Source organism: Mustela nigripes, chromosome 1, assembly GCF_022355385.1.
Source record: "Mustela nigripes isolate SB6536 chromosome 1, MUSNIG.SB6536, whole genome shotgun sequence".
NCBI classification, from domain to species: Eukaryota; Metazoa; Chordata; class Mammalia; order Carnivora; family Mustelidae; genus Mustela; species Mustela nigripes.
Genome location: NC_081557.1, coordinates 188,922,985 through 188,936,389, shown reverse-complemented (window position 1 = coordinate 188,936,389; position 13,405 = coordinate 188,922,985).

Sequence of the window (13,405 nt, the reverse complement as noted above, 5' to 3'; positions counted from 1 at the left end):
TTAGGGGGTGCCTGGGTGGCTCTGTGGGTTAAGCCTCTGCCTTTGGCTCAGGTCATGATCTCAGGGTCCTGGGATCGAGCCCCACACCAGGCTCTCTGCTCAGCAAGGAGCCTGCTTCCCCTCTCTCTCTGCCTGCCTCTCGGCCTACTTGTCATCTCTGTCTGTCAAATAAATAAATAAATAAATAAATAAATAAATAAAACATTTTTAAAAAAGAATAAATTTAGGAACTGGGGATATAAATTGGGAAATCATCTAGCTAGAGATTTATAATGAAGCTGTGGAAGTAAATGGATTTACTGAGAGGATGTAGGAAAGAGAAGGTGGATGAGGAGAAAACCCCAATTTTATTTTTTTAAGATTTTATTTGTTTATTTGGCAGAGAGAGATCACAAGTAGGCAGAGAGGCAGGCAGAGAGAGAGGGGGAAGCAGGCTCCTCGTTGAGCAGAGAGCCTGATTCGGGGCTTGATCCCAGGATCCTGGGATCATGACCTGAGCCAAAGGCAGAGGCTTAACCCACTGAGCCACCCAGGCACCCCAAAAACCCCAATTTTAATCATATAGGGAATAACAACTCTGGGAAAAAATTGACAAAGCAGTCAATGAGCAAGGGAAAAAAATGAATATTTACTTATAATAGAAGCAATAAGAAGTGAATTTCAAGAAAGATTAATTGTGAGGGTGTCTGGCTGGTTCATTCAACAGAGCATGTAACTCTCGATCTCAGGGTCATGAGTTCAACATCCATGTTGGGTTAAAAAAAAACCAAAACTAAACTAAACTAAAAAGGGATGCCTAGGTGGCTCAGTCACTTAAGCATCTGCTTTTAGCTCAGGTCATGACCCCAGGGTCCTGGAATCGAGTCTGACATCAGGCTCTTTGCTCAGTGGGGACCTGCTTCTCCTTCTGCCTGCTGCTCTCTGCTTGTGCTCTCTCTGACAAATAAATAAATAAATAAAATCTTAAAAAAAAGAAAACTAAAAAAAATTGGGGGGTACCTGGGTGAGTCAGGTGGTTGAGTGGCTAACTTGGTTTCAGCTCAGGTCATGATCTCAGGGTCTTGGGATGGATCCCTGTATTGGGCTCAGCAGGGAGTTTGCTTGAGGATTCTCTCCTCCCTCTTCCTCTCCCCCTCCCCCTGCTCACACTTTTTCTCTTTCTCTCTCTCAAATAAATAAATAAATCTTTATTAAAAAAAATTTGTTCATTTATTTCAGAGAAAGAGAGAGGGATAGTGAGAGAGAGCATGAGGGAAAGAAGAAACTGAGCAGGGAGACTGAGGTGGGGTTGGATCCCAGGGCCCCAGGATCATGACCCAAGCTGAAGGCAGATACTAAACCCACTCAGCCACCCAAGCACCCCTGAATAATTTTTTTTAAATAATAAAATAAAATAATTTTTTAAAAAGTTACTTTTAAAAAACAATGTGTTAAGAACTAAAATATTTAAGGAAGATAGGAGGACTTCGTTGATGATTGGGAAGTAGCTAGTTAAACTAATTACAAGAGTAGTTGTTATAAGAACTAGCTTGCAAGAACTGAGAAGTGAATCCAGAAGGAAGTGGAGTTGATGAGAAAAGCCACTCTTCCAAGATGGTGATAGGAAGAAGACCACTACTAGCTCAGTATATGAAAGGGGTAGCAGAGCTGGAGTTTCCATAAGGTGTACATGCTGAACCATGACATAAGTGCTGTGAATATAGTAGATGGCAAAATAGGCATTAAATCCTTCCCTCATATGCAAGCTGCTTTGTTCTATGACTTTGTAGTCCCTTCCATCAAAAAAATAGAGTTCATTTCTCCCTGGAATCTAGATTTGGCCATCTGACTTGATTGGGCCTCTGGTACATGAGCAAACATGATACAAATAAAGGCTTAAAAAGTGCTTGTATAACAGGTTCACTTGCTCCTTTCTATCATGTTAACTAACCTGGGCTTTTTTGCTGGAGGATGAGATGACACGGAGAGAGGCCCCATCTGTTCCAGTTGAGCCCCAAACATGTGAATCCAGCCCCGTAGAACCTGTCCAGACTAGGAAACTTGTCTAGTGAACCACAAAGAAATGTTTATGTAAGCAACTATATTTTGGGATGGTTTGTTACACAGCAAAAACTACCTAATACAATGGGATTTCGTCCTTTTGCACTTATTCTCTGGACTAACTTAATTGTGAATAATATGAGACGCTTAGAGTGTGTCTTCTTTGAAAACAAAGAACAACAAAACTTGCAAACTTCAATAATGTTCTTCCTGGTGACCAGACACCAGAAGTCATAAGCATCCAGTCCTGAATTCAGAATACAGCCCTGAATTTAGGTAAGCACCATTATAAATGATATTCAAACATCAAGGAAATTCTCTCCCATAAAGTCTGTGTAGTTTATTTACATCAGAAACACAGGTTATCTCTGAGCCTTTATATGATAGTCTGCTGATAGGGAATTCTATATAAAAATGGTGGCAGTTTTATAAAAATTAGTGAACTGATTTCCACAACAACTATAAGTTCACACAAAGGTTAAAAATGATATATTAGGAACATTACCACTTAAAGCAGAAAGACTAGAAACTAGGACATATGTGGGACACAGGTTTAAGAGCAGAAGCCACCATGGTGGTTATAGACAGCACCTCTGGGTTCAGGAATGACTGCAGTAAGACACTGTTGTATTTCACAACCCCGTGAGGATATCTTGTATCACTGCCCAGTAGTATAGTTGATGTTCACTGCAAGAACTCAGAACCATTAAGAACATATTAAATGATGTTCAATATATTCTGTTTAATGAGGCCAAGAATGGAATCCATTTTATTTCAATTTCCATAAAATAGCTCAATTTTTAAAAAGCTTGGTCCTTAAAGGGTGGAAGCTTCAATTCACTGGAAAACTCACTTCTTTGTGACACTTCATTTTCTGATGATATAGATTGGCAAGGTATTAATTTAGATGTGTTCATTTGGCATTATAATGGAACCTGAGACTATAATATAACAGTTACTTCCAGAGACAGTAAGGAAGCATTGTCTAGCAAATGTTAAGTAGAACAGTACTTTGTTCAAATTAGGAAGCTGACATTGATGTGACTTCTTCTTCTTCTTCTTGTTTTTTGGTTTTTGTTTTGTTTTGTGTTTTTTTTTTAAATAACTATCAGCCTTTTGTGGCCTCCTCTGTTGTTAGTTCATGTTTCCCTGGTGCCAGATACTACCATTAGCCACTTTGTGATTTTACCTAGCAAGTACTAGAGTGGTCCTTGGTCAGCAATTCAGGCTTTGGCTCAACCTCCACAGAGTCCCTCTTTAGCAAGCCTACATCTTGAACTCCTAATCCTCATCCATCTTTACTATTATTTCCTTGATATGGAATAATTATTCTCATCCTAGTTCTTATCACTGAAAATATTCATTGTGGGCCTACTACTTTCTGTGTAGGACACAATTAGCGCTTCCTTAGTCCTTTGTCCCACCTTGCCCATTATATCATCTATCAGATCTAATTTTGGAGCCGAATTCCCATACCTAGGCTAAGTCACCCATCACCTTGTACTCTGATCCAGGGGTCACTGAACTGAGCTTTAGGCTTATGGAATATAATATTCTCTTGGTGCTTTATGTTGCCAAACTTCTCAATTTTCCTATGTGTTCTAATATTCTCCAAATACCAGCTCTGCTATTTGGGATTTTGCCTTGGATATAATTGTTTCTAAACTGAGTTTGGAATATTTTTAAAAAGCATAGACTTTGGTGCAAGACTTGAGTTCTAGTCCCGATTCTGTCCCATGTTAGTTACATGACCTTTGAAAACTGTTTTACTGGAGTGGCTGGGTGGCACAGTCAGTTAAGCGTCTGCATTCAGCTTGGGTCATGATTCTGGGTTCTGTCAAGTCCCAAGTCGGTCTCCCTACTTAGCGAGGAGTCTGCTTCTCCCTCTGCCCCTCACCCCCCTGCTTGTGCTCCCATGTGTGCTCTCTCAAAAATAAATAAATAGGGGTGCCTGGGTGGCTCAGTTGTTAAACGTCTGTCTCGGCTCAGGTCATGATCCCAGAGTCCTGGAATCAAGCCCTGCATTGGCTTCTCTCCTCTGCAGATAGTCTGCTTCTCCCTCTCCCCCTACTTGTGTTCCCTCTCTCTTTGTCAAATAAATAAATGAAATCTGGGCGCCTGGGTGGCTCAGTGGGTTAAGCTGCTGCCTTCGGCTCAGGTCATGATCTCAGGATCCTGGGATGGAGTCCCGCATCGGGATCTCTGCTCAGCAGGGAGCCTGCTTCCCTCTCTCTCTCTCTGCCTGCCTATCTGTCTACTGTGCACTCTCTCTGTCAAATAAATAAATAAAATCTTTAAAAAAAAATGAAATCTATAAAATAAATAAATAAATAAAGTCTTTAAAAAAATTGTTTTACTCCTCTAAGCCTCAATATATGTATCTTCATAAGGAAGTCATTGCAATGATAGTAGATAATTCATGTATGTAAAGCACCCAGTACAGTTCCTGACACATAGGAAATACTCAATAAACATTGAACCTTTTCATTTTCTCTTTCTTTCATAATTAATTTATGTCTCATTCAGGCCATTGTCCTTTGGATTTTGTATACTTTTTTTTAAATTTTTTATTTTTATAAACATATATTTTTATCTCCAGGGGTACAGGTCTGTGAATCACAAGGTTTACACACTTCACAGCACTCACCAAAGCACATACCCTCCCCAATGTCCATAATCCCACCCCCTTCGCCCAAACCCCCTCCCCCCAGCAACCCTCAGTTTGTTTTGTGAGATTAAGAGTCACTTACGGTTTGTCTCCCTCCCAATCCCATCTTGTTTCATTTATTCTTCTCCCACCCACTTAAGCCCCTATGTTGCATCACCACTTCTTCATATCAGGGAGATCATATGATAGTTGTCTTTCTCTGCTTGACTTATTTCGCTAAGCATGATACGCTCTAGTTCCATCCATGTTGTTGCAAATGGCAAGATTTCATTTCTTTTGATGGCTGCATAGTATTCCATTGTGTATATATACCACATCTTCTTGATCCATTCATCTGTTGATGGACATCTAGGTTCTTTCCATAGTTTGGCTATTGTGGACATTGCTGCTATAAACATTCGGGTGCATGTGCCCCTTTGGATCACTACATTTGTATCTTTAGGGTAAATACCCAATAGTGCAATTGCTGGGTCATAGGGCAGTTCTATTTTCAACATTTTGAGGAACCTCCATGCTGTTTTCCAGAGTGGCTGCACCAGCTTGCATTCCCACCAACAATGTAGGAGGGTTCCCCTTTCTCCGCATCCTCGCCAGCATCTGTCATTTCCTGACTTGTTAATTTTAGCCATTCTGACTGGTGTGAGGTGATATCTCATTGTAGTCTTGATTTGTATTTCCCTGATGCCGAGTGATATGGAGCACTTTTTCATGTGTCTGTTGGCCATCTGGATGTCTTCTTTGCAGAAATGTCTGTTCATGTCCTCTGCCCATTTCTTGATTGGATTATTTGTTCTTTGGGTGTTGAGTTTGCTAAGTTCTTTATAGATTCTGGACACTAGTCCTTTATCTGATATGTCATTTGCAAATATCTTCTCCCATTCTGTCAGTTGTCTTTTGATTTTGTTAACTGTTTCCTTTTAACTAAGTCTGTGAATGACAAAATTCTCCAGTCATTTTTATGAACTTTAAGCTTCTCACCAAGTACAGAACAATGTAAAGAGGGTGGGGTTGGCAAAAACTATAAGCTGCTCTTTCATTATGAATGGCCTGGTATTTGAGATCATGTCTCCCAAACTTCCTTTGTCATGTCTTCTTCCCCTCTAAACACCTCCATATTCAAGAATGGTGGGGGCTCTTGCAGGAAAAATCACTATTTTTAGTTCTAACATTCAAAAACTTCGGTGCCAAAATGGGAATTTTTCTCCCGTAGAATGAATTATAAATGTTACTCCTGTTCTTATAATTCCCTCCCTTATCTTTCCCCTAAAGAATGTGAAGATACTAATCTGATTGGTGATAATAGGAAAGTATTGAACTAGCTTAGCTTAGCTCCTCTGGGCTTTCTCTTTAGGGCTGTCTGCCTACAAGATGAACTGCCCCTCTCCTCCAGTTTCCACATGATATCCCACGTGGTCTGGGGGACCACAGAGTGAGAAGCAGATCACTTACCGTCCCTTCAGCTGCCTAGGTATGTGCTCTGCTCCTTCCAAGGGCCAGCAGCTATAAACTTGAGGTAAAAGAGTAAAAGGCCTGATTTCAGACACAGTTCTGTTCTCTGATTTAGCTTTTTTTTTTTCTCCCAAAAAGAAAGGATATTTGGATCTTAATGGACTCTTATGATTATTTCTCATTTGGCATGTCAGAGATCTCAACAGCAACCAGTACTGTGAACAAGATTTAGTATAACCTTATGTCTTCTATTTCTTCTCACTAGAGCCTAATTATTGTGAGCACACTGTCAGAGAACTATAGACCATAAAGACCTAGGTGCAGCTCGACCTCCTTCATTTCACAGACAAGGAAAAGGAGACTCAGAGACATTGAGTCACCCACGTTCACATGAGTAGTCAGTGGCAGAACTAGGGCTTGGAAACCAGGTGTTCTGATTCCTGACCCAGTGCTCTTGCCAAACACCATGTTGCCTCTTCTTAGCAAAGTATACTTCAGAACAGGTCTCTGCTGGGTACAGAATTCTCCAGACCCTCTTATCAATTTCTGACTCTCACCTACTAGGTTTCCATCTTGTGTTCAGCCTGGATCCAATTATTATTAGCTTCTGGTCCTCTCACCCATGTGGCTATGAAGGATTGTGTGCACTGAAAATCCACACATCCCCAACATGTCTCCAGATCCCAGGAGAACTGAAGAGTCACAGGTATAGTTCCTGAGTCTTTTAAACCAAAACCACCTAATTTGGCAGCAAGGCTGGATAGCTTTGGTGTACACATTCTAGGAACATTATAGCATCAACGTCTTTTCCACAGCTAAGCAATACGGAGATGTCATATTCTTCTTTTTCTTTAATATTTAATGTCAGAAGTTTAGAGCCCTCTAGGATGTTGAAAATGCTGTGGAATGATATTCCACATTAGCAGACAATTTTGTCTAATGACAACATGAGGCAGGATTTTCATAAGAAATACAATTAACACATATACATGAGGCAATGGGTATAATCATAGTTGAATTTCCCAGCTATACACCACCAAGTCTAAAGTCATGCATTTTCTAACTATCCGAACAAAGGCAGAACAGATAGAGTCCTTGGGAAACATGCTGCCTGTGTCGCAGATAAATTGTACCTTCACTTCCAGTTCCTGGCAACTTACGTTTGATATCAGTTTATTGGGCAGCATCAGCAGTAGTTGGGGCTCCTGCTGCTTGAAGGAGAGAGAAGCCCTAAGGAGTGAGCAGGATGGGTGACTTGTCTCTGGAAAGCCCAAGTGATAGAGACTCTCAGAATATGTATATAGGCATGTATGTGTTTGGTGGTGGAAAGAACACAATGGTGGAGCATGAAGAGGTTCTCTACACCTTCCCCTATGCCCTGGCTTCCTGGGAGCTCTTAACAGGCAACGGTCCCCTTCCAAAGAGAAATGGCTGCGGCAGTGACAGTACAGGCAGACTCCAGGGCAGAGCTTCCAGTCTATCAGCCTGAATGAGTGATGCTTTAATTATCCTAATTAGAGATTAATTTCTTAATGTAGACGGGAGTTTTGGGAAATAGTCATCCATTTTATGTGTAATATCCCTCTTTGCCCATTATCATCCCCAGCAGCTTAAGGTGTGGACTAGATAAGTGGTGCCTGGGTGGCTCAATTGGTTAAGCATCTGCCTTCAGCGTGGGTCACAATCTTGGGGTCCTGGGATTGAGCCCTGTGTCGGGCTCCCTGCTCAGTGGGAAGTCTGTTTCTCCCTCTCCCCCCACCCCTCCCTCAACTCTTGCTTTCTCTCTCTCTTCCTTCCTTCTCCTCAAATACATAAATAAATTAAATATTTTTAAAAATTAATTAATTTTTAAAAATAAACATATAATGTATTTTTATCCCCAGGGGTACAGGTCTGTGAATCACCAGCTTTGCACATTTCACAGCACTCATCATAGCACATACCCTCTCCAATAATAAAATATATTTTTTTTAAATTAAAAGAACAAAAGATTGGACCAGACAAATGCTACCTTTGTAAGGGAGTTACAAAGTGATAAAAGCCACTACCCAAAAGAGAAAGGAGGAAAGTCATTTGGTTCTGGAGATCATGAGAATCAAGCAGTTAGCCATGCATGCTCTGATTTGACCTTCTGGGGACAAATCCAAGAGAAAGAAGCAATGAAACAGATTTGAGGAGAAATCCAAAAGCAGAGAGAGTTTGTACACCTCCCTTCAGATCAGGAATGCTTTACTTGCCTAACTCATCAGCAGGCAAGCTGTATCTCTAAGTCCAGCTCCGGGGGGAGACCGCCATGCAAGACGGTCCACTGTAGCCAAGAAGTTCAGCAGAGCAAAAATGGTGGCACAGCCCAGCTCATCAGAGGGAGCTAAGTTAGGATTCCCAAGCTTCTTTTAGCTCTTCCTTTAGCCCTGTAGCTCTCAAAGTGCCCAGGATTTCCCACTAGTTCTGAGGCTGCAAATGTAGATAATGGGGCCAACTGAAGCATTTACCAGGGGATTACCACAGTAGAAGTTCAGTGACCCTGGGGCAAAGGGCTTCAGGGCACACTGCCCCAGGTTGGTCATAAGCATAGAGCCCTCCCTAGAATGAGAAAAGTGCTGACTTAATGAGATTTGTAGTGGAGCTGGATTCAGGATTCACAAAGCCAGAGTCTTAGGCCCTGATCAAGCTAAGAGAACAGATTATATGGAAGTTTGCCTGCAAATATTGTTGCTGTCATTTCCTCTCCTACCTGTATCTACATGCATGGAGTCTGTTTTCCTTCCCCTTGAGTCTGGCTGACCTTGCAGTTTGTCTTGACCAAGTGATTGTAGCTAAAGTGGAACATGTATGAGGCCCTAGCCTGGCAGCTTTTGTTTTTGTTCTCTTGGAAGCCAATTGCCTTGCTGTAAAGAAACTCAAATCATACTCCTCAATGATGAGAGGACATGAGGAGAAAGACTGTGGAGGATAAAGGTCATCTGGGACATTCCAGTCCCAGCCAAGCTCTCAGCTGAATATAGTCACATAAGTGAGCTCAGTTAAACCATGTGCATAGACTCATGAAAAGCAATTGTTGGTTTAATGGTTAAAAGCCACTAAGTTCTGAGATGGTTTGTTATACATAAGATAACTGTAACAAACACAAATTCACAAGCCACAAATTTAATCTGTGGGATCCTGTCTGGCCAGAAACAAGCTTGGTCTAGCACCTTGTAGGAGAACCGAGCAAGGATCCAGAGGAGAGATCATAGCTCTTGGGTGTGAGGCCTTCTCTCCCCACCTGTATGCACCCATGTACCAATTTAGGAAGGAATAGCGAGAGGGAGAGAAACAAGTTCAAAAAGGTGATATGGTGGGTGGAATAATGGCCCCCTAGAGATATCCGAATCCTAATCCCTGGATCCTATGAAAAATTACTTTACATGGCAAGGGGGGATTAAGACTGTGGATGGATTAAGGTGACTAATTAACTGATCTTAAAGTAGGGAGATTGTCCTGGATTATCTGGACAGACTCTGTGTGATCAGAGTCCTTAAATGTGGAAGAGGCAGAAGAGCCAGATCGGGGCGGTGGTGGTGGGGGGAATGAGATGTAAGAAGAACGCCATCAGCTGTTGTTGGCTTTGAAGATGGAAGAATAGGGCCATAATCCAAGGAATATAGGCAGCCTGTAGAAGCTGGAAAGTATAAAGAAAGAGATTCTCCCCTGGAGCTTCTAGAAAGGAAGCAGCCTTGCTGACACCTTGAGACCCAGTTTTGGGCTTGTAAACTTTAAAACTGGAACATAATAAATTCATGTTTTAAATCGCTAAATTTTTGTCCATTTTTTAAAATAGCAGCAACAGAAAACTAATACAGGTGATAAATTATAAGTGATTGAATAATTGCTCAAAATAAGGCTCTCTGAAACTGGAAGAGACTGAGATGGTTTTAAATGGCAATTTTAAGATTTTTTTCCCCCCATATCACCCAGTGTGGAAAAGGCTGGAGAAGTAGGATTAGATCATTTATGGAAAACAAACAAACAAAAAGCTGCCTCTTGGTTTTTTACACTCCTGAATATAATGAGTTAAATTTGAAACCTTGTGCACCTTGGTTCAGAGGCTTGATTTTCAGTTAGAACCACCCGCCCTTGGAAGAGTTGCACATTAAACTTTACAGAATCAATGAGTTTATCTGATTGCTTCTGAAAACAGGAGTAGGATGGGGCGGGGGATGGGAGAGACAGAGGCAAGTTCCGAGCACCTCGATTCCTTGGCAGGGACAAGGGGGAAGGAGAACAGGTGGGTTCTGACTCCCAGGCAGACACCCCTTCCGTACTGCTGTCCTCGGGCAGAGCTGTTATCGGTCCCATTCCACGGGGCTCTTTACGAACAGTCTCGGACGTACCATAAACTGTGCATCCCGCGGCACGGAGTGCAGGTAGGCGTTCATTATGCCCAACAGCGAGACCGATGGTTTCACGTCACTTAGGGCTTTCCCATTTTCACTGTTTCTTTCTGCTGCAGTTTTGATACCTGTGGTTTCAGTTCGATAATTGGAGTCCCATATTTCATCATTGGTCTTTGGCCATTGCTTTTTGAATCTGAAGTTATTTTCAGTTTTTAAAATAAACTTTTCTGTCACCGTCGTCAGTTAGTATTCATTCCTCTTGAAAAGACTGTTAACAATATGATGTTAGACAAAACAGTCCGTAGTCATGAGATGCCATAGTCTGAGCATGCCCCATGCCACTGTAACAATCACCAGTGACTTATCATTTCAAAGACACACAATTATGTGAGGTACTTTAAGGGCAACTACACAGGTACCTCCGCTGCTCTGGAGTTCCTTCTTAATTTATCAGCAGCTCCTGTTCGGAAATGGGAGTGGAGAAGGAAGTAGCATCAGAGTAGGGAGGGTGACCAGAGGTTAGTGACTGCTCAAGTCATTTGGGGGACAGAGTAAGGGAGGGAATTGGGCATCAGACCAAATGGGGTTAAAGCCACTCTAAGACTCTGTGATTCTGAGAGGTTACTTACCCTCTCTGTAACCTCTGTATCCATATCTTAAAAAAAAAAAAAAAATGATGGTGGAAATAGTAGTGCCTGCATCTTAGGGTCAATGTGATGATTAAGTAACTTAATTCATACACACCACTTAATTCTAGGTAGAAAGTAAAGGTGGGATGAATACCAGTCCATTTTCATTCAGACATCACAAGTTGAGAAATCAACACTTTTGCCAGATCACAAATATTTTTCTCATTTATTGTTCATTTTTACTACGCATCAAGATCATGTTTATCTCACTTTGCTCCCTTCACCACGTGAGGTTGGTGTCGGTGCCCTACACACCTGGAGTCCCTGGAAACATTTGAGAGGACTGATGCCGTTTCCAGGTTCCCTTATCAGGCCTCCATTTCTGTTTCCCAGTCCCTGCCTTTCCCCATGTGGTTCTAATATCAAAATATTTAGTCCATCTGTCCCAGAAGGCTTTGGTCTTTCTCTTCATTTGTGCTTCTTGAAATAATACGCTCCTGAGGCACAGACTGTTCCTTCATCACTAAAAAAGGTCAAGCATTTATTAGTCTGTGTATAAACATGACAACAAAGGAGCCCTTGTAAAAATGGAATGTTCAGCTTGGATAGAACACAGAGGAGTTCCTCTTGAATCTGGCAAATTCCCTTGGATTTCATCTCCTTTAAAAACACCATGTTAATGTCACTGTTTCTGTCTGGGTTCTGGAGCTTTACTTACAAATCCTCTTGAACCATTTGAGGTGCAAGCTTCTTCATTTACACAGCCCGTAAGTGCACTTTCTTCTTCTTCTTCTTTTTTTTCAGTTCGAACACAGTGTTTCTTCAGATAAGCCAAACCTAGTGCTATGAAAAGAAGGTATACTCTCCTGTGTGTCACATTACTGCTTATCACAAAAAGGGGAAATGGCTTTTCTTCATTCACCGACAGCCATTTCGCACAGATGTTATTCCCAACCTTTTAGATAGCAACTCATGGAAGACCAATCTCTGATTCATTTTCTTCTTTAGATGTCCTCTTCAGATGATAGTAACCCCAACACAGAGCTTTCTCTCTCACTCTATCATCTAGGTTTTCATGTCCATCATGGCAGCCATCATTGACATTAGCCTGTTCCCTTTCTCAAACTCTAATCCCTTCAGACAGTATATATTATCTCTTTGTAAGATTTAGCTTCTGATTCAGTGATACTCATAATCTGGGTTTTAAAATGTTTTCAAATTTTCATAGTCTCTTTATAAGCTGTTGTTGATGTTCTTTATAGAAAGTTTTCTTTTTTCTTTCCTTAAAGATTTTATATATTTATTTGACACAGAGAGACACAGCGAGAGAGGGAACACAAGGAGGGGGAGTGGGAGAGGGAGAAGCAGGCTTCCGGCTGAGCAGGGAACCCAACGGGGCTCGATCCCAGAATCCTGGTATTATGACCTGAGCCAGAGGCAGATGCTCAATGACTGAGCCACCCAGGCGCCCCTATAGAAAGTTTTGTTGTTTTCCTTATCCAAGGATTGAAGAAGAGATGGATTCTATAATGAGGCATTTTCTGAACCAGCCAGTCTCAGGTAAATCCTATCTTCGAAAATGGTGATCGTGTTTCATGTCCCTGTAAAGGCAGTAGAGTAAAAATATCCACCTCTTATTGGAAAGCCCAGATTTTATGTTTCTGGTGAGGATTGCAGGAGTTGCAGGAGTATAAAGCTCATTAAAATGGTTTGATCAATCTGCTTTCCTCTTCTGCTAAAGTTGTCTCAGTAGGAGAACAGTGTACATGAACAACAGAGTTGTGAATCCCTTCTGCCCCAATCTTCTTCTCCCCTTCCAGCTCTCCTTTCCCCTTGTTCTCTTTTTCTCTCCCCTTTTTCTTCTTAACTTGACTTGCATTTTTGTCCAGGGCTGGCCAGGGAAGCAATGAGACTTGGAAAAGAATCTACAACGTACTGGCTCACTAAATAACTTGTTTTACTGCTATGAATTTCTCTGGTGTATGGCAGGAAATCATGTGATTGCACTTTTTCAACTTAATGTCAACTTCTATTATTTTGTAACTACATAAGTGAATGTCAGCCCTGAAATTTAGGGGCCTACCCTTCTCACAGGAAGTACAAAGCACATTTCATTCAAGTAAATGAAACAAACATCTGCTTTCGTGGGCTGGTCCGAATTTACTTTTCTTATTTTTTCTTCTACCACCTCCCTGACACACACACAGACACACAGACACACACACACACACACACACACACAC